The sequence below is a fragment of the Tenebrio molitor genome, chromosome 6, assembly GCF_963966145.1.
Source record: "Tenebrio molitor chromosome 6, icTenMoli1.1, whole genome shotgun sequence".
Lineage (NCBI taxonomy): Eukaryota > Metazoa > Arthropoda > Insecta > Coleoptera > Tenebrionidae > Tenebrio > Tenebrio molitor.
The window spans coordinates 22,055,133-22,077,262 of NC_091051.1; the positions used below are offsets into that span (position 1 = coordinate 22,055,133).

Here is a 22,130-nt window from a genome sequence, read left to right on the forward strand (position 1 = left end):
AAGTGATTGCTTAATTTCTAGAATTTATTACTAAAGGTAAACCGACATATAATACATAGTCCCTGTCTATATTAGCTGTTCTGTGGTCTCTATGTTCAGTTTAAAAAAAACACAGATCAATGCATTGGCCATTGCCAGTTTATAAAATTGCTATGCATTATGCAACCAATTATACTACAGAATGTCAAAAATGATGGAAAATGTCATTACAAATAATGTTAAAAAGCAGATTATACAAGTTGTCTTAAAAAACGACCCGCGCTATCGCGCGTTCAAATAAAATCCTGGGCTGAGTAGGCGTTGGAAAAATGCAGTGACGTGGGAAAAAATGAAACCGTTTAGAATAGTGTCAAGTTTGAATTTCCCGCCGTTTGACACGAATGATATTTGTTTATGTTTAATCGGGAGTGGGGACATTATCAAACGTGTTTGTTTTCAGCAAAGGGTGCCCTTAAATATTTGCTTCGAGAATAGGAATCGTTACGTTATTCTATTTTTAATGTAAAGCATTGCAAAGAAAGAAAAAAGTAAGTTTTTGTTGGCTCTAAGTTTTAGATTAGCTGTTAATGCTCCAATTCGTCGTCTGCGCTGATATAACCAAGGAGTATAGAATAATAGGGAGGGGACATATAAAGTTGACGCAAGTTGCAAAAAACCACTTTGCATTTGCAACAGCACTTTTATGGCATTGGTCATTTGAAATTACTTTAAAACTGTACTTATATGGAAAATATTCAACCCAAACTATGATTTTCTGGTCCCTTTGTGCCTCTATTTGGTTCAAAAATATGAAAAAAATGCTGTTGCAAATGACAAGTGGTTTTTTGCAACTTGAGTCAACTATAGTTGATTTCATATAAATGTTCATCAAGTGAGCTGTGCATGTGTAAAAGCACCTTTAATTTAGTTACATTACAAAAGTCACATTTATGAAGGTCATGTCCAATAAATCTTTACTTGGTAAAAATACAAAGACAAAAGCAAATAAGAATTACGTTAATTTAATCAGTAAAAAGACGTAACATTGCTTTTGAAATCAGCAATGTTAAAATGGACAAAAAATGAAAAATTAGTCAGATCGGGTTCGCGCAGAGCAAGCAACTTTGAAAGTCAAAGTCACTAGCTTTAGCTTCAATACCAACAGAAAATCACATTTTCATGGCTTGCTTAGATGCACATTTAAATGAAATTGAGTATAAGCTAGCTTATGGGCGCGGTACATTGAAGCGGTGAGGGACAAGGAAACGGGCGCAATTTTATGCAACCCGTGAGGTACGCCCCAGTTAACACTATTTGAGATGTTGGGAATTAACAATAAAACTGCAGGAAAATAAAACACTAATTTTTTTTTGCATCACAAATGTATTCAGAGTATGAGAAACTAGAAAACCACATTAAATAACACAACGCAACTGATTTTATTCACTTTCTTGGGGCGTACTAATAGCAGACATGCGCATTAAGGCGGCTTCACTCGACCGGCCATATGTCCCCTCCCTATTATTCTATACTCCTTGGATATAACAAGTCGTGCCAATCAATGTGAAATGGCCACCAGAGGCACTTGGATCGCGAATGAATGGAAACTGTAATACCTAGGGAGGATTGGTGCTGTGGATTGCACAGACAATGTGGATTGGTGTGTCTAGGAAGGGTTCAAAACTCGAATAAATAAATATAAAATTCACGACCTGCTGTATAATAACCGGCCTGTTCATTTAATTAAAAAAGCATTGCGAAAATGTTTCCGAGAAAGAGCCAATTTTCGCCGATGAAGACGCCACAGTACGGGCGCTTCTAAAGAATAGAAATGTGGAAAAATATGTTTAGACATGATTTTAGAGTTAAGATTGAGTACAGTAAGTTCATATTTTCTTTCTAAAACAATACTGAATACAATCGTATTTTTGTATTTTTGATTTTAAATTCGAATGTCATTTGAACGAGAAAAACTCTTGGTGACAAAAACTTAAGATGAATAATATCCCCAAAAAGCGCCCGTACACTAGCGCTCTGCGGGGATCACTCAAATTACACTTTTGAACTGGCCGGTTCTAATACAGCAGGTCGTGATAAAATTATAAATGTCAACATCACGGATTACTACATGACCAACTTCATTAAACTATGTTATGGCCATCCCAAATGTCGAAAAAAAGTAAACCAAATGACAAGTCGATGATGGACATAGACAAAATAAGAACATAGTATTTTATTTTCTCTATGATGATGGACATAGAGAAAATAAAATACTATAGAATGAAAAGTCCCTAATAAATTTTTGGAAAATCGTTTAGCGCACCCTCACCACACCGCAAGAGGGCGCAAATGTTTTAAAAAGTCAAAACTTTAAAATCAAAGTAATCTCAATAATCTAAAAATCAGCCAAAGCATTGTCAATCTTTATGTCACTATCTTGTCATTTAAAATGAGGCTGTGTCACGTTCACAAATAATGTAGTACCGCTGCTAAGATTGCTAAATTTGTTGTTGAGAGAATCAAGCAAAATTTATATAGAAAACAATCAACAAATTGAAAGAAAAATAGTACTTCAAGACCAAGAGATTACACCATTATTTGATAAACCTCATCTTATTAAAGGAATTAGAAATTATAGGATAACAAAAGATTTGGTTTGGGAAGTCAACGAAGAAATTTTAAGTGTGAAATTGGACCATGTAGTGAAGGTTTATCTTTATGATTCAGTGTGGGACGAATTAAGAGCCCTCCACAAAATTACGGACATGCAGATAAGATCCAAAAGATGTCCTATGCAACTCAAGTTTTGAGTCGTCATAATCATGATTAATTCAACTATCACGATGTGGTAATTTCTAATAACATTTGTTGTTAATAATCTAATATATGTTTTAACTAACAGGTAGAACAAACCTAAATGATGAAGACTTGGGAACTGCAAAAACAATAACTTTTTTGACAAACTCTGATATTAATCTGGAGGGAGGGACATTTCGCCCACGTTGCGAGAAACCTTTTGCTTGTGGAGTTTACAAAAATCCGGGGCACACAAAATTTTGGCAGGAAAGAGTCCTTCATTTACGCAATAGATTTTTGGATTTATACTAAAATTTAGCAGAAAGTGGCAAGTGTGGGTTTTTAGAGTATGTAAAAAATGTTTATAAGATTCATAATATTTTCCAAATTATATTGAGTAACATAACTTCGGCCGATAATATTAAAAGCAAAATTTCAACGGTAATTCAAACATAAGTACCTACCTAATGTTAATTTTTCGTTCACTTAAAAATAAAATTGAAGATAAAATTATTGGTAAAATAATGCGTTTAACCACATTTACATTAAGGGGTAAAATATAATTTTAAATGGTAGGATACGGGAACGATAGCATTTATAAATAATATTTATAAAAATAAAGCAGAACTGTATCAAAGACTGTTGAAAATAAAATATCGAAAGTACCTATTGTTGGCGTTTTAATTTGTTGTGAAAATTTGCAATGATAAAAAATCAAAGGAAAGGTAAACGCATCCAGTAGGCTGTGATTTTGCACCGTCACCAAGATAAGAGATGGCGGTAAACGCTTTGTGCCCAAAAAATGTATAGGGAGCCATGATAGGGAGTTTGCGTTCTATATGTTCTTATTTTGTCTATGATGATGGAGATGAAGTGGCGATATCTAGTGAAATTTAGAATAACCACACATTTAAAAAGTTAAATATGAGGTTATGTTATATGCCACTTCATTGTCAAAAACTGTCAGTTTATGCGTTTTCGTCGTCATAAAAGTATAAACTGACACATTTAAAACACATTTTGTTAAAAAACAACTAAACAGTCCCGAATTTATTTAAACTTTAGAATGAATAAGTTGTCAACTTGACGGAAGATGGCGACACATGATGCACGTTTCATGGACTACTTTGCGGGAACAAATTTTTGCTAAATTGAGACGGCCATATAGAAGCGAAGCGAATATGAATGAAGTTGGTCATGATAAAAATAAAAATCGCGGAAACTTATGCCAAAATTTAAAAAAATTATATTTTGACATATTAAGTCATAAGTAATAAATTTACTATTGTGCGACTTTGCACCCTGCAAAGGAATTATAAACCATGTGGAACTCGCCATAGATTTCCAAATCCAATTAAATATCCTGGGTGTTTTATGGAATGGATTAAAAAGACGAGTAACAAGCAGTTATCAACTTTGGAGCCTATGAAAGTGTAGGTATAACAGCTACACTGTGTGTGGACTTCATTTTACCAGCAAAGACTTCGACACGAACGAATATGGCCGTACCCTCGATACAACTTCCCTCGTTTTCCAGTCCAGACTTACTTCCAGTAATAGTAAAAAAATATTGATAATTATATTTTAACTGAAAACTACTTTTTATAGAATTTTCATCCGATCTACTGATCTACGACATTTCTACTGAAGACACTATAATTGTGTAACTCCTGTTTTATGTAGTAATGAAAATATAAATTCTTGTGAAAGTTTAAAAAAAAAATAAGAAAAGCTGAGCATATTCAGAATTATAAAAAGGCAGAATGTCGATCCAAAATTCGGGTTGCAAAGTACCGAAAACGTATAAAATTTCATGCAAAATTCGATGTCAAAATAAAGAGCAATTCAATGCAAGGCAAGGATGCGATAAATTTCTATTTGCCGCAATTGAGGAAAAGAAATACCACACCAAAATTTATAAAAATGCAATGGAAATGTATCGAAAAAGATTGAAAATAAAAACTTCAAAATAAATGTTGTAATAAATGTTATGAAACTAAAAGTAGTTTCATAAATAAATTAAAATAAATAAAAAAGCCAGGATATCCAGCTGGCTGTGTCTAATTTTGCACCTACCACAAACCAGTAGATGGCGTCGGGGCACAAAAAACTATGGGAGTTTGCGTTCTATAGGTTTACTGTGTTGTCTATGGTATAGAGGTACCGCCATCAGTGATTTTTTATGTCTGTCCTTGTCGCAAACTGGGGATAAAAAAAACACAATCTAAAAATGATTTGACGTAATTTGACAAAAACTAGTGTCATTATTCTGCTGCATATTTAATAATCCTCGTTCATGATTCATCTAACTTATTATTTCATTACAGTTTTCGTTTGTGTTTAAGTATTGTCATTTATTTCTTTATTCTCGTTACATCTTTTAACTTGGTTCAGTTACTTGCGTTAATTTTAATACTTTAACATGGTCAGTAACAAGTGTTGTGTTAGCGGCTGTTCAAGTTCTAAAAAAAATGGATTTAAATTGTTTTATAACAAGCTACGAGTATTTAATATTAGGAGTCAAAAACAGAGTACGGAGGGAACAGTGGCTAAAAAATTGAGACTGACTACAAATCTGCTGTGTAAGTATCTACATAATAAAGTAAAGATTTAGTTTTTCTTATGTTAGGTGATATTGGTAAGTGGCTACAGTATACTTAATATTATTTTCATTTACAGAAACGTTTTAGTAAAGATGATTTCTTTTGAGCTGAAGATTTGCAGCGATTGAAACCTGAAGTTTTCCCTCATCTGTTACTGTAACCTATGAACATAGGTATATTTATTATAGGTATTTTTGTGTCTGATAGTTTAAACAGCTACCTATACCTATAACTTTTTTTATTATAATAGTTACATTATTAATATATTTTATTAACAATAATTATGTACTGTTTCAATACCGAAACTGTTTTCCTTGATTTTAGTTGCTGTAGATCATCTTGCAACTGAATTTGTTCCCCAACTAAACCCTAATCCCGAAACTCCCTTTAACCAAAACTACCCTTTAACGAAAACTACCCTTTTACGAATCTTCTGAGAAATATTAATTGAGGTCAAAATGTGACAGTAAAAGTATGCGAATGAGAAGAGCAGTTCAAAATATATTTTGATATTGTATTTTTAAACGATTAAAAATTTGGTAACTTGTTTGGGTTTTATTAGTGGTTTTGTAAATTTTAATTAAAAAAAATATCTGCAACCAGTAAAACATTTTAGTTAAAAAAATTTGATTAATGATGGGCGACATAACCTAACAAAATTTTGACATTGTAGTAATGCCATTATTTTATTAAAAAAATCCCCAAAACAATTGTCTTCCTTATTGTTAGAGTTTGGCAATTTTACCCTTTGGTGTTGCCATGTGTTGTGTTTTGTAGTAGGCATATAATAACAAAACAATTGTACTTTTGAGTTGTCATAATAAAGAATTTCGTGTTCGCTGATCCTGTATTGCTGATTCATTGAAACTCTCACAGGTTATGGGCCCAGTACAAACAGGTTCACGATTAATTGAAATTTGAAGACTGCTATCGCGCAAAATCTAACACAATTTAATGGAAATGAGTTTCACAAATTCGACAAGATTTGAAATGTTGAATAAAAGCAATTATGATACATGGAAGATCCAGGTAGAAGCCCTTCTTATCAGGAATGATACTTGGTCGTATGTATCCGGCGAAAAGCCTAAACCCGAAATTACCGGTGAAGGGTAATCCAGAAGAGACAAAGGCTCCAACTGTCAATATGCAAGAAATTCCATTGATGCAAGAAAATTTCGAAGAAGACGAAATCGCAGGTGAGATAGTCACTCCAGACGAAGAGATCGAGAAAATGGATGACGCAATCAAAACCAAGAGGGGTCCGGGAAGACCTCGCAAGATTTTAACTGGAAAAGTTGGAAGACCGAAGAAACAGTATCACATGATCTATAATCAAAATCTTCCTGTTGTAGTCGACAGATCGAACATTGAACCAACTTCGAATGAAGATCCGCGATACGAAGAGATAGACTTTGTCATGGCAGCATCTGAAATTCCTTTTTCAGAAGCTATCCACGGTGCAGATAAGGACGAATGGAAGGATGCTATCCTATCTGAGATTAAGAGTCTAGTCATCAACGACACATGGGATGTCGTCGACAAGCCAGATCACGCCAAAGTAGTGGGTTGCAGGACAGTTCTCCGCAACAAGTATGCAGCTGATGGAACCTTAGACCGACGTAAGGCGAGAGTAGTGGCTAAGGGATTTACTCAGAGACCCGGGATTGACTTCCATGACACGTTTGCGCCAGTTGCTCGTTTAAGCTCATTGAGGTTGTTGGTGGCCCTAGCAGCTAAATACAATTTGAAAATATCGCAGCTAGATGTAACAAGCGCATATTTAAACGGTAAAATAGACACGGAAGTTTTTATGGAAAAACCCGCATTGCTCAAAGAAATGCTCCAACGAATCATCGATGAAGAAGAAGATGATCATACACTTGTGAAAAAAGCTAGAGTTATGTTGAGAGATCTTCAAGGTGAAAATAAAATTTGCAAACTTCGTAAGGCTCTGTACGGGTTGCGACAAGCAGGTCGACAATGGAACTACGAAATAGATAAAACGATGAAAAGAGCAGGACTTGTTCCAACAAATGCAGATTCGTGTGTGTACGTTGACAAAAACACGAGAACATTTGTTTTGATCTACGTGGACGATATATTAATTATCTCCGGAAATCAGGAAAGAGAAAGGCAAATCAAAGACGTTCTTTCCAAAACTTTTCGTATCAAAGATTTTGGTTTAGCAAAATACTGTTTGGGCATTCAAATAGAGCAAAATGAAAATGAAATATGCCTGTCTCAAGCAGGATATATCCGGGAAATCTTGAAGAGATATCGCATGGAAGATTGTAAGCCCGTTTTGACACCGCTTGCAGTTGGATCTAAACTTTCTGAACTTCATTCTGAAGATGACAACGAAGATACAAATTTTCCTTTTAGAGAGCTAATAGGAGCGCTTATGTATGTTGCAGTGGGGACTCGTCCAGATGTATCACATGCTGTGAGCGTCCTGAGTCAATTCAGCAATTGTTACCGCAAGAAACATTGCACAGCGGCTAAGAGAGTTCTTAGATATCTGAAAGGAACCATCGACAAGAAACTCATCTACAGGAAGAATCAGGATAATTTAACCTGCTACGTAGACGCAGACTGGGCGAACTGCGAGATTGACAGAAGATCTTACACGGGATCAACTTTCATACTCTCCGGCGCTGCTTTCTCCTGGGAATCCAGAAAGCAACGAACCGTCGCATTATCGTCTACCGAAGCCGAATATATGGCACTCAGTGATGCATCCAAGGAAGCAGTTTTTCTAATTGGTTACCTCAAGGAATTGGGATTTCAATCACTAGCAAACGTTGTGGTTTTTAACGATAATCAAGGTGCTGGAAAATTAACCGAAAATTCCGTCTATCATGCAAGATCGAAACATATTGATGTTAGATACCATTTTATTCGCGACGCAGTGAAGAAACATCCCATCAAGATCCTGTACCTACCGACCGAGAAAATGATAGCAGATGTACTAACGAAAGCCTTATCCAAAGACAATCATGCCAGATGTATTCTTGGATTGGGACTTCAATCCGACAACACCTCAGCTGTAACTTGAGGGGGGGTGTTAGAGTTTGGCAATTTTACCCTTTGGTGTTGCCATGTGTTGTGTTTTGTAGTAGGCATATAATAACAAAACAATTGTACTTTTGAGTTGTCATAATAAAGAATTTCGTGTTCGCTGATCCTGTATTGCTGATTCATTGAAACTCTCACACTTATTTCACTTGTGAAATTTGCATTTGATATCTTTATCTTACAATCCACTCTCGCGAGGAATGGAATGGCGTTACCTCTATACCAGAGAGAATAGGATAGAGGGGAAGCAGCCCATTTGAGCCAATGTTAAATTGTAGTATACGAGTTTCAGCGCCTCTGGTGAGTGAGACTCTTGACAAACGCGAAATCAGCGGTAAAATTCAAATAAAAAATTTATTCCAATAAAATTAAAAGGTAATATAATAAATAAAATAATAATGAAAAATAATGAATAAACTATAATGGAATAACAAAATTAAATTATAAAACCTACTAATAATAACAAAAACATATACATACCTATATTTCAAACAAAACTAACATTTTTTCAATAAAATAAAAGTAAATAATAAAAATATTCATAAACAAAGGATGATAAACTCTATAACGTTTATTAACATCATATTAAATATTTAAAAAATCTCAACTTTTAATAGATTATACTAAATAGGTGCCCCAAAATTCGCGGAACAGCTTGTCAATAGGGTGTTAAGTAGTCATTAAAATATCAGGTAAAAATATTTAAAAAAAATCAATCTTCGTTTTTGTAGAAGATATGGACTTATTCGTTACACTAAGGGCCGGTTTATTCCCCTTCAAGTAACTTGATTTGAACGGTAATTACCATGGATCTACCAATAGCAGATTCTAAATCATAGCAACTACTGGCCAGATAAATTTACTTGAAGGTGAATAAACCGGGCCTACATATGGCAAAATTTAAAAACATTCAATGTATCTCAAGAGTCTGCAAATCTTTTATTTTTGTGGTATCCAAGGAAATAAGAAAGAAAAATCAAAGCCAGGTTGCCATACGTAATTTCAGGTAAAACCCACATAAAATCACTTCTTGGAAAAGTTGAAAATTATGAAGTAAATAATTGCAAACCTGATCACAATCGTTCATAATTGCATTGACCCAGTGAGTTTTTCCGTGAATTTTGGGGCACCCAGTATTTTTTTGGTTATCTTTTTAATTTTGGATGGAAGATGTTTTATTTGTAAACTTTCTCATTTTTGATTTTTTTATTTTTTGCTTCGTATTATTATCAGCCAGTTTTGCTGCACGCCTCCTAAAACGGGCTTCCCAAAAACAACGAATTCTGATAAACGAATTTACGAATGCATTTGTTACGTCAGAATTACATAATTTGAAGTGAGGAGTGTGCTGAAGCAATACGGGATTCAGATAATTTGAAATTTTTTTTAAATGAAAAAATTCTTTTATAACTGCCTGATATGTTCGTTCCCATTGTAATACTGATTCGTATAATATCTTTGAAGAATACTGAAGACCATTAGTATCAGCACAATCTTTTAGAACCGTGAATATTTTATAATCATCGAACGATGTGTTTGCATTTGGTAAAATAAGATAATCGATACATTTTTTGCAACTACTATGTGACTTTAAAAATTTCTTAGCTAAATAACCACATATACAGAGTGTCCCCAAAAAAAAAGACGAGTCCATAACTCCCTTATTTATCGGAGGATTTTAATTATATATACACCAAATTAAATGGTTTTTAATAGGCTACAAAACGGCTTAATAAATTGACGTATAGTTCCAAGGGCTTCAAGACTAAACTGTCAAAATATTTTTTTTCAAATGGGATTAGATACTTTTTTTTAGTAATTCTGATAGAGATTTTAATTCTAAAAACAACAATGTATCACAAGTATAACTTGACATAAAAAAAAATTACACTAACTTTTGAAACAAATGACGAGCACCAAGCGAAAAGCTATCAAAATGCATTGCGTTACAATGTAATAACCAAATTAAGGTAGCTAGAAAAACAAATGACAAATAATAATATGTGGGATTGCGCAGATATGCCCCCAATGTTTAGCGCAAAATGGAACATAGACGATAGTAGCGTTTTTTTACATTTTTTTTTGTGAATTTTTGGCATTTAAGTGTATACTTGTGATACACTGTTATTTTCAGAATAAAAATCTCTATCAGAATTACTAAAAAAAAATATGTAATCCCATTTGAAATTTTTTTTTTTGACAGTTTACCCTTGAAGTCCATGGGGCTATACTTGAATTTATTAGGCCATTTTGTAGCCTATTAGCAATCATTTAATTTGGTGTACAGATAATTAAAATCTTCCGATAAATAAGGGAGTTATGGACTCGTCTTCTTTTTTGGGGACACCCTGTATAATAAACTGCATTAGTTTCAGTGAATTCGGAATTTTTTGTACGTTTCATATCTTCTTCGAAGTTACTCATAATGCTTGAAACAGATAATTTATTTTTTAAAAATTCATTAATATCCACTTTTTCTGGAACTGCAATTGACGCTGCTTGTATATTACTTAGGGCCGGTTTTTCAATCGATGATTAATTTTTGATTAAGGTTTAATTTGTAATTAACACAATGTTACCGTTTTTCAACCTATGATTAACAAAAAAGTTCATGTTAATTCCTGATTAACCTAATCATACGATGTTCTATGAATTAATCGGAATTTGATGATTAAGGTCAAAAGTGACATTGCCCATTTATTGAAAATTTTTGATTAAAACAGTAAAACCATGAGCAAAGAATAATGATTGATGATATTTATGATGCTTATAGTAGCGATGAAGAGTCACGGAGGCCAAAAACTATACGTTTCAGTCCCAAACACTTCGAAGAATAAGACCAAAAGGATTTTTTTAGTCGCTTTCGTTTGTCTTCGCGAACAGTAGAAAGATTGTTAAAAGAAATAGAAGAAGCTATTTCCTATCAAACTAACCGATGAGTGTTGTTGATAAGTCTGCATCAAATTCAGGGGTTAAAATACCAGCAAAATTTTTATTTCAGAAATGACTGTCTATCGCCTCAAAATCAGTTGCTTTTTAGTCTGCGATTTTATGCAATAGGAGCGTGGCTGGAGACTTGTGGTGTACACAAGTAGAGCTCTAGCGGCGTTGCGTCCAAATTATATTAAAATCCCCCCAAACCGAAATGAAATTAACGTAAAAATTAATGTAAACAAAAGTTTTTTATAGTACTCCTAGAAATAAATGAGAACAGAATCAATTGCTTTATGGATGTAATTATCCTTGGTAAAATGGTTAGAGATTGATACCCAACTGTTAGGGCATAATAAAAGCAATTGACTCTGTTCTCACTTATTTCTCTTTAAAATAGCAAGATTTCCTAATTGTATTATAGGGGCATAGACTGTAGAAATACAATCAGTGGGTGGAGAAAATGCGGAAATTACGATGAATCAAAATTACAAATTAAGGTCATTGTTTACTTTAACTATTTGTGGAATTTTCGCGTTTTTTCTGGCTAGACAGCCGCAGGGCGTTCTCCTACATCGTTTTCCACCACTCAAACCTTGTGCAAATGAATTTTCCTTGCCCTTTAGACATTGATCATTGATGCGACCTTGAAACACAACAAGAGAGAAAAACAAGGGCATTTGCACAAGGTTTGAGTGGTGGGAAACGATGTAGGAGGACGCCCTAAGGGTGTCCACAAGTAGCTAAAGTAAACAATTACCTAAATTTGAAATTGTCACAAATCACAAACCACCAAGTTGTCAAATTTGACAGAAAAGTTAATACCAACGTAACAAACTTTCAGTTAATTTTTAATTAGCTAATCATAATTGAATTTTGGTTTGAAAAACGCTATCCATGATTAATTTGAAATTAATCAAGAAGTAATGATTAGCTAATCAAAATGTTAATCATCGATTGAAAAACCGGCCCTTAATGTAACAAATATCTTATTTTCATCCATTTCACAATTTGTTACATTTGAGATTTTACTTAACTGAGTAATAAAAATATGTCTTAATCCAGTTTCAAATTGCTTTGGAGAGGGGTTAACTGAGCAACCGTGTTGTTGTCTAATAGTAGCGAATAAATTTTCTAAAGGATCTTGGTTAAATCTACGTGTTTTTAACAGAGGAATTCCATATTTTTCCCGAAGTTCTTCAGACAACTGCAATATACTATTTATTGTTATATTCAATCCCTGTAAACAAGGCGGCCTCTTTTTATCTGTAGCTTTATTAGGAATGAAATAGCAAGCATCTAATTTATTAATCATGTCATTTAAAAATTGGTGGTGATCAGAATCTTTTGAAATAGCATAATTTAATTTTTTGTCTATTGTTTTGCGTTCAAGCCGGGAATTTAAACAATCAAAGAGCTTATCCATATCAATCACCAACTGGCCAGTTGTGTCGTCTGCAGGAAATAAATTAGACTCTATTGTCGTGTATACTAAATAGGCTGTATACATAGAATCCGAAAAAACTTGTGCTGCTAAGGAAACTGACATTTTATCGCCATTTGAAATATTAAATAAGTGTTTCTCAGTTATTTTTGGAATTAAATTCAAAGGTCGTACTTTACTGACATTATAAATTGTTTCAATTACCGACCAACGTGCATAGCCATTACCATATCGAAGCTGTTTCTGAAAGAGATTATTGCGAACTGACTTTAATAAATGCGGTGGATCGTAAATAAAATATATATTTTCGACATATCCTGAAATTTTGAAAAATGGTTTCTCGGTGCTCATTTTATGTTTTTTGAACATTCCTACATTGCGAGGACCTTGGTCACAAACGAGACTTTTTACTATAACATCGCATTTGAATAATTTTTCAATTGTTTCCTCCATAATTCTATGTGTTAAATTTGAATTATCATTTTTACTTAAGAACCAATAACCTATTACTTGTTTCCAAGGTTTATTGATCCACGTGATCATTGCAACTAATGCACTTTTTGCATTTTCATCAGTTCGCGTTTTACCGTTATCAGCAAGACCTTTGAATTCATCTAAATGATTGTCATAATGAATTTCTTCACTTAAATTAATTTCATCGAACAACACGTTAACCAGTCTGTCTTTCTTATCTAAACCTCCCAATGAGGTTTTCAATTGCTTCAAAACAGTTTCATTTAATCCTGGATAAATTGGAAATTGTTTTTGATATTCGCTAAGTGTTCTTTCAGACGGTAGATGTAAAAATTTTCGCAGGAAACGATAAGCTTTAGGTGAGTGATATTTAACTGACAAAGCTATATCTTTAAGTTCATTTGTGTAACGTCTGCGATTTTTGGAAATATTACACAAACGCAAATGAGACGAAAAAAAAATTTAGAGCATTTGGATCAAGGTACTTAGAGCACGAAGCAATAATTGAATTTATTTCGGATTCTTTCGCAGTTACGGAAGCATTACATTTCTGCCTCTTTAATCTTTGTATTTGACTACGGTAAATGGACAACAAACGATTCTTCATTTTTATACGCAATGACTTTGGAGTTAATTGTATTTTCCGTATAGCTTGATTTTTATTTATTAATTTCCTTGGTACCGTACTATAAGATTTATTTGATGGTTTTGACGGAAAAGTTGCTGATATTTTTGGTGGAGTTTGAGGAGTTTTGAATGACATAGCTCTTGGAACGCGAGTAGTTTTTTTTATAGGAGTCATCAAAAGTTCGGATGATGATTGTAGTGTACTTAATGAACATTGATTATTATCATCAACATGGAAACAAGAGTTGTCTTTGTTGTTAATGACAATATAGTTCTGAATCTCACATGAGGGCGTGCTACCAGAATTTTCTGCAGGTGTATGAATGGCTGATGTTGGCGAACGTTGACCTGATGAAGGTCGAAGAGTTAGTCCTGATGAACTCGAGGAACATGGATTATCGTCAAAATGAAAAGAGTATTGCATGTTAGATGGAGATGTACTTCTAATGGTTTCTGCTGATGCATAGAATGTAGAAGGCTGTTGATGTGGTACAGATAGAAGAGTGGGTATTGATTGACTTGATGGTTTAGTATGGATAGATGAATTAGAATGATTTGTTTCTTTTTCAACATCCATGATACGAATGATAGTGTTATCATTATGAAGGCATTTACCTATAAATAATAGTAGATATATTAAAACACGAGTAAAATAAATTACGATATCTTTATGATGTATAGATTAATAAACAGTAAAACTTCGTTATAACGCTCTTCTAGGGACCGAACAAAAAGAGCGCTATTACCGGGAAAAACTTGCCGGGCCCTTTCTTGCAAAATCGGACCACTTATCGAGATGTTAGAGCTCCTTGCCTGGATGAACCAACTCTTTAGAATGGTTTCCAGCATTTATGTTCTTGGATGCAGCAAAATCTTTTTGATTCAATGTAGATCGATCAAACTCTTTTATTTATTTATTTTTTTATGATTTTCTTGACATTTTATACATACTATGTTAACAGGATCGAGGACGAGATCGAGGAAGAAAAAGTATTGCGCACAAAGTGGAAAATTCGTGAAAAACATTTTGTAGGCGAGAGAAAATTCCTAGAAATGTATTTTCGCAGTATCCATTAGATCATGGTACGTGCGGTTTCTTTCCTGGTTTTAATTTACGTAATTTTACACCTTCCATCGGAACGTTATCAACGGGAAATCGAAGCGTTACAACGAATAAACTTTCATTGGAAAATTCTCCAGTGGGACTGGGGTCCAGGAAAAAAAGCTTTATATCCGGGAAATTGTTATAAACGGGAGCGTTATATCGAAGTTTAACCTGTAGTCGTTTCTCTAAATTACTTGGGAGATTTGGATGACTAATTTTCACTCCTGCATCTTCTTGAATATTTAAGTTACTGTCTAATTCATTAAGCCTGGATTCTTTTATATTTGTCTGAATTGTTGGAACAGCTCCTGCATATAGTAAATATCGTGGTGGTGTTCTTTTCTTGTAACAAGATAATTCAAAATGATCGGAGCATATACGAACATTTTTCGGATCCCCTTTAATTTCAGCAAATTGTCTCCATTGCTTTCGGCTGCAATTGATTAAATTATAATATAGTACTATTTTTATAATATTCCCTGATTTATTACTTCGAACCGTTTCAAATCAAACATTGTTAATTTAATATTAAATTATTATTATATTTCAATGTACTTACATCATTAAACTTTTTGGTTCTGTGAAGAAGGAATGGTTTTTATTTATTTTTTGTGTTTTACAGCAACCTTTTACGTGACAGCGAACCATTTTTTAAATCTTGTCCGCGTCGCGCGCTCAACAGCCAACAAACTGAATAGTTACGAGTCTCAAATACCAGATGTCGCCACTTACACTTATATTTTTGCTTCCCCTCTATCCTATACTCTTTGCTCTATACGTAGTGTGTTGATCTAGTACCTTAATGAAACCAAGGTTGGTAGAACTGACTAATTTGTATAATAGGTTGCCTCGTTGCCATTTAAAGCAATAGTCTGAATTTTTTCCCCCCGTAAAAGTTACTCGTGACGTCACAGTGTACTAAACTTTTACGACAGAGTCTGTCGATCATGCATTAGGTGTTCGCTCGCTAGAATAAAGCCCAAAAAGCCACCCAATAAACTCCACGGAGCTTATGAACCTTGGGTTCTATTCGAACACCCAAAATTTCTGGGTTGATTTTACGTCACGAGTTACTTTCCCCCCCGCCCCGCAATTTTCAACGAGGCAACCTATTATACGGGGTGATCAAGAAGGACTGTTTAAGTTGGTAACACTGGATCGTATTTTAAATCATATAACAGGAGTAACTTCCGGTTGATGGTGGCTTGTCGTTGTTATTGCTATACCTATATCAGATATTTGTCAAATAAACCAACAAAACATATCCAGTTGCAGTGTTATAAATAACCCAATTAAAAAATTTTCTTAATTGTATTGCCAACTTAAACAGTCCTTCTTGATCACCCGGTACAAATTAGTCAGTTCTACCAACCTTGAATGAAACCAGTTTCAGAGCCATCTATCCGCCCTGAGCCAAAACATTTAGCCAGGCAACAGACCAAACCACGGGTCCAAACCTACTACCAAATTTAAATTTTTAATTTCAAAGGTAATATTATCAATAACAATTAATCATTAATAATGTATTACTTTATGTCGTATTGTTTTCATACAATTTTATAACACATTATTAATGACTAATTGTCAATGATAATAATTAATTCAAGTCGAAGATAAAACAAAACATTCTGTAATAACTGTTAAAAAAAATTTATTATCACAAAAATATTAACTCAAAACGACACTAATCAAGTAATCAACTTAAGACAGGTACAATTATTGTCTGTTAAATCGTTTTAATAACAATATAGTAATTTACGTTATAAGTCCGGTAGACGGTAGGTTAGGTATTTGTAGAACGTTATGACTTAGACATTATGGATGAGGCGACGTTAAGCATCCTTATTATTACAATTGGGCATACAACACTTTTTTTTAAACACAAACGACGAGAGCACGGTTTAATTAAATTAAACTGATCTTGAACTTTGAAGTGCTGAAGTGCTGACTCTGTGATTTACACGGTTTCTTATATTTGTTTAGTTCAGAGATAATAGATGGCGCTAACCTATATAAAATAATTATAAAATAAAATAAAAAATACGAGTTAACATGTACTTTTTCATTAAAATTAAGTTACAACATTGTGTTTTGTACTATAATTTTATTTTTACTAGTTTTTTTATTATTATATTTGACTTCTGAGGATATAAGTCGTCTCAGGGCGAGCAGATGGCGCTGATGCTCGCGGTTTCAATACGTCCTATGTTGATTCTTTCCCCTGGTCAACATTATCAACCGTCGATCCATCAAGTGATTGATTGTCAAAATTAGTGTTTTATATTTCTTCTGACTGTTCTCCTTGTGGTTCTCCTTTTAACCGTTGATTAGGTGGTAGTAAAAATCGTTAAAAATAAATAAATAAAATCTGCGATTTCAAAAGTGTTTAATAAAAATGAAGTAAAGTAATAATAAGGTACAGTTAATTTCAAAATTATAGAGTACACCTAATTTTCTACAGTGTGAATTGCACTTACATTTTTTGTCAATGATCAATGTCAATTTTGACAAACAAAATGCCTAATCTAACCGAAAAAGCGAAAATGCTCATTCTTTCCAAATTAGAAGAAGGATGGTCGATCCAGAGGTAGCTCAGTATTATAACATCGCGAAGAGCATCGTGCAGAGGATAAAACAGACACTATTATGGTGTTCTAAAATATCAGCGACATTTTATGTTGTCAAACTCACCTAACCTATATAAAAAATATGACGCTCAAATTTTAAAAAGGCATGTTTACATGTGGAAAAACTGTAATAAATCGACTTCTTGATTTTTGAGGTGTACTCGATAATTTTGAAATTAACTGTACAGTTCATTCGGTTGTGCATCCTTTAATAAGTTGAATTTAACAGCTAAATTCATGTGTATAATTGTAGCGAATATATCATGACGTTCCTTATATTCGCTTTGAGCCAAAGCGGTGCAAGAAGAAATGATGTGTTCAATGGTTTCCCCTTCAGTTCCGCAAATCCTACATTTATCGATGTTCGATTGCAAACCGCATATGTGTTTTTTATAATTTCTTGTATTTATAACACGATCTTGTATTGCAAATATAAAACCCTCAGTCTCAGGGTGAATATTTGATTTTTTAAGCCATGCATGAGAAGCCTGAGTATTAATTTCTGGTTGTTCCAGTTCTTTAAAATATCTCCCATGTAAAGACTTCTGTTTTATATTTGCTATAGTGTCAGGTATATTTGGCTCAACAATATCTGAAATTATATTATCACTTAAATTTAAAGGTGTGTCACCTTTATCCGCTGAAACCAAAGCATTAAAAAAGTGTTATCACGGGCTCTATTGAGAAAATAATTTTTTAGTGAAGCAATTTGATTGTGTTGCAGAACTTCTAGATTTGAAAAACCCCTACCACCATTTTCGCGTGGTAAATTAAATCTTTCAATAGCAGATTTGGGGTGATGTTTACAAAATTTTGTAAAGAGAACTCTAGTTTGAATGTTTATATTTAAATAACTTCGTATCCCACCTCCACCCGGCGGCACGGCAATTTTGCCGGAGTACATACACTATTACGGATAATACTATCAAGTAATAGTGCAGTGCTTATCAACATAATTACCGGCGTCTCGCCTCCGCATTTTGACTTTTTTGTGTTTTATGTTCTGTGTCAATGTTAAGGAATTTCCTCACGATGTGACATGAGTATAATAATATACCTTTTTGAATTTCAACCACCAATGTGTTCTCTAAGTCCAAAATTTTTAAATTTTTAAAAAGAGATTGGGGTACTATTCCTGTTGCTGAAATTATAAATGGTAAAATCGAAATTTTTTCTAAACACCAAAGATTTCTCATAGCAACGGAGAGTTCTAAATATTTATTAATTTTTGTATTATATGTCTGTGTTATATTGTGTGAATTTGGAACAGCTATATCTAAAAGATATGCTTGCTTTTGTTGTTTATTTAAAATAATAATGTCTGGTCTGTTATGCTGAATGTGAATGTCAGTTAAAACTGTCCGATCAAAATATAATTTGTAATTGTCATTTTCTAAACAACTTTCTGGTTTATAAATGTAATGTGGTTGTGTATCCTTTAATAAATTGAATTTAACTGCTAAATTCATGTGTATAATTTTTGCGAATATATCATGACGTTTTTTATATTCGCTTTGAGCCAAAACGGTGCAAGAAGAAATGATATGTTCAATGGTTTCCCCTTCAGTTCCGCAAATCCTACATTTATCAATGATCGATTGTAAACCGCATATGTTATTATTTATAATTATTATTATTTAGTTGACAGTGAAGCCACTTAATTTTTTGCTGCAACGTACAGTTGTAAAAATGTATGGTTGTCGCTTCATATAAAAAATGATCAAAATGGTTTGAATAAGTGAAAACACACTGTTTACACACAAGAGTAAAATTTGTTGCAAAACAACTCAATCGTTAATTAAAAAAAAAATAAATGAATAAAATTCTCTTCACCACTTTTCACCTAAAAAATAACACTGAGAGTGACAAAAATTGACAGTTTACAGTGAAGCGGCAAAAATTTCATAACATATAATAGGAATGGCTTGCTTCGGCTACAATCATTTATAATGACCCTGTATTTCCACTTTTTTTTTCCTATGCAAGAGTGCAATCTTATCTTTATTGTACACTTAATATTGTCGGTATGTGATTGTCAAAGAAAATCGTATATTTCTGTTTCGGGCGTTATTTTTTGTCAAAATTTAAAAATAAAAAAAGATTTGCCATTAAGAAGTTGGCCCCCACATGCGCCGTTGAGCAGATTTTTAATTTTTTTTTAATAACGAAGAAAAAAAATTTTTTTTGAATGGAATCAAAAATAAAAAAAGTAAAACGTTGCAGCATTTTGACGTAATATTTTAGGACACTTGCAGTTTAAAAATTGAAAATCGGTCATACCGTTTCTTTAAAAAACGCTAAATACTTTTCCGATATCTTTATCTCTCTCGCACACTTGGTCATCCCGATTAGCCTTACAAAATTCATGCGTGCATTACGGGGTATGGCGCCGTCCTGATGAAACACGACTCTATTCAACACTGCTAATGGTATCTCATCCAGAAAGTTGCTTATTTCGTTTGATAATAAATAATATGATATTTTGTTTCATCGAGACTGCTATCAATAAAAATGGGACCCACTAGTCCATTCTATCTCCAAAAATGCCACACCACACGTTAACACTAAATCATCTTTGGAAATTTTCTTCCACAGCAACATTATTCGTATCCTACCTCCACCCGGCGGCACGGCAATTTTGCCGGAGTACATACACTATTACGGATAATACTATCAAGTAATAGTGCAGTGCTTATCAACATAATTACCGGCGTCTCGCCTCCACATTTTGACTTTTTTGTGTTTTATGTTCTGTGTCAATGTTAAGGAACTTCCTCACGATATGACATGAGTATAATAATATACCTTTTTTCACGATCGGGAGTAGAAATCAACTTTTCGGATGTCAACATCGTGACAGAAGTAGAGCATTTTCTCCCTAGGGAGCAAATATTTGCTCCCTAGGGAGTTTTCATTTTTTTGACAGTTGTGACAAAAATCTAATGGGAGTTTTCATTTTTTTTGACTGTTGTGACAAAAATCTAATTGTGTTGTCAAGGCAACTACTAATTCCATTAAATTCATCAAAAGATGACAACTCATTTGTCATCATTTTTTTATTCTTAAAATTTGAGATTTTTGTGCTGTTTCTACTCCCTACCGTGAAAAAAATAGTATACATATATACTTCTGGAGAGAATGCTCATTTTTCCCTCGGTGCTTTGTAGCCCTCGGGCTTCGCCCTCTGGCTACAAACTGCACCTTAGGAAAAATCATGCATTTCTCTCCCTCAATATATAATATACTATTTTGAATTTCAACCACCAATTTGTTGTCTAAGTCCAAAATTTTTAAATTTTTAAAAAGAGATTGCGGTATTATTCCTGTTGCTGAAATTATAAATGGTAAAATCGAAATTTTTTCTAAACACCAAAGATTTCTCATAGCAACGGAGAGTTCTAAATATTTATTAATTTTTGTATTATATGTCTGTGTTATATTGTGTGAATTTGGAACAGCTATATCTAAAAGATATGCTTGCTTTTGTTGTTTATTTAAAATAATAATGTCTGGTCTGTTATGCTGAATATGAATGTCGGTTAAAACTGTACGATCAAAATATAATTTGTAATTGTCATTTTCCAAACAACTTTCGGGTTTATAAATATAATGTGGTTGTGTATCCTTTAATAAGTTGAATTTAACTGCTAAATTCATGTGTATAATTTTTGCGAATATATCATGACGTTTTTTATATTCGCTTTGAGCCAAAACGGTGCAAGAAGAAATGATGTGTTCAATGGTTTCCCCTTCAGTTCCGCAAATCCTACATTTATCAATGATCGATTGTAATCCGCATATGTGTTTTTTATAATTTCTTGTATTTATAACACGATCTTGTATTGCAAATATAAAACCCTCAGTCTCAGGATGAATATTTGATTTTTTAAGCCATGCATGAGAAGCTTGAATATTAATTTCTGGTTGTTCTAGTTCTTTAAAATATCTCCCATGTAAAGACTTTTTTGTAATATCTAGTTGTTAAAGGTGGCTTTCCGGACTGTTTGTCACCATGTAAACAACCTCATAACGGCCGGAGTCCGTTATAGGTGTCCGTTATGAGCGGGAGCGGCCGTTATAAATGACTAAATAACTATAGCAACGTAGATCTAAATTTTATTTTTCAACTTTTTTACAATTGGTACAATAATTAATGTTTAATGTTATGAACACACCTTGAATTAATCGAAATCCGTATGCCACTAGCAGATGTAGACGAGATCGAAGATGATGCTTCAGAATTTAAACACCAACACAAGCGCGATTTTGCAGGGAATAACGATGACTTCACTTGCTCTGTGGCCATCCGGACATCGGGAATATCTTGATTGCGATTTTTTATTGATTTCAGTCGTTTATTTTCAACGGAAAGTTCAGTGTTGAACAAATCTGACAAACAGCAGCAAATGGAGACAAGATTGAAGTTGATGCTTCACTAACACAAGCGCGATTTTGCAGGCAATAACGAT

At 33.5% G+C, this 22,130-nt stretch overlaps 3 long non-coding RNA genes across 5 annotated transcripts in view; 2 read left to right on the forward strand and 1 right to left on the reverse strand.

Moving 5' to 3' along the window:
- LOC138133993 (uncharacterized) overlaps positions 1 to 22,130 on the forward strand; it is a 237,460-nt gene that overhangs the window by 135,397 nt on the left and 79,933 nt on the right. The window lies entirely within an intron of this gene.
- Positions 1 to 22,130, reverse strand: part of LOC138132575 (uncharacterized) — a 118,077-nt gene that overhangs the window by 85,681 nt on the left and 10,266 nt on the right. The window lies entirely within an intron of this gene.
- Positions 400 to 5,659, forward strand: LOC138132896 (uncharacterized). 3 transcript variants are annotated; one of them, XR_011160211.1, is made up of 3 exons: positions 400 to 527; positions 2,707 to 2,827; positions 2,882 to 5,659. It is a non-coding gene; the product is annotated as an uncharacterized lncRNA (long non-coding RNA). The 3 variants fall into 3 exon arrangements; XR_011160210.1 differs by having other exon boundaries at positions 400 to 2,827; XR_011160212.1 differs by lacking the exon at positions 2,707 to 2,827 and having other exon boundaries at positions 4,116 to 5,659.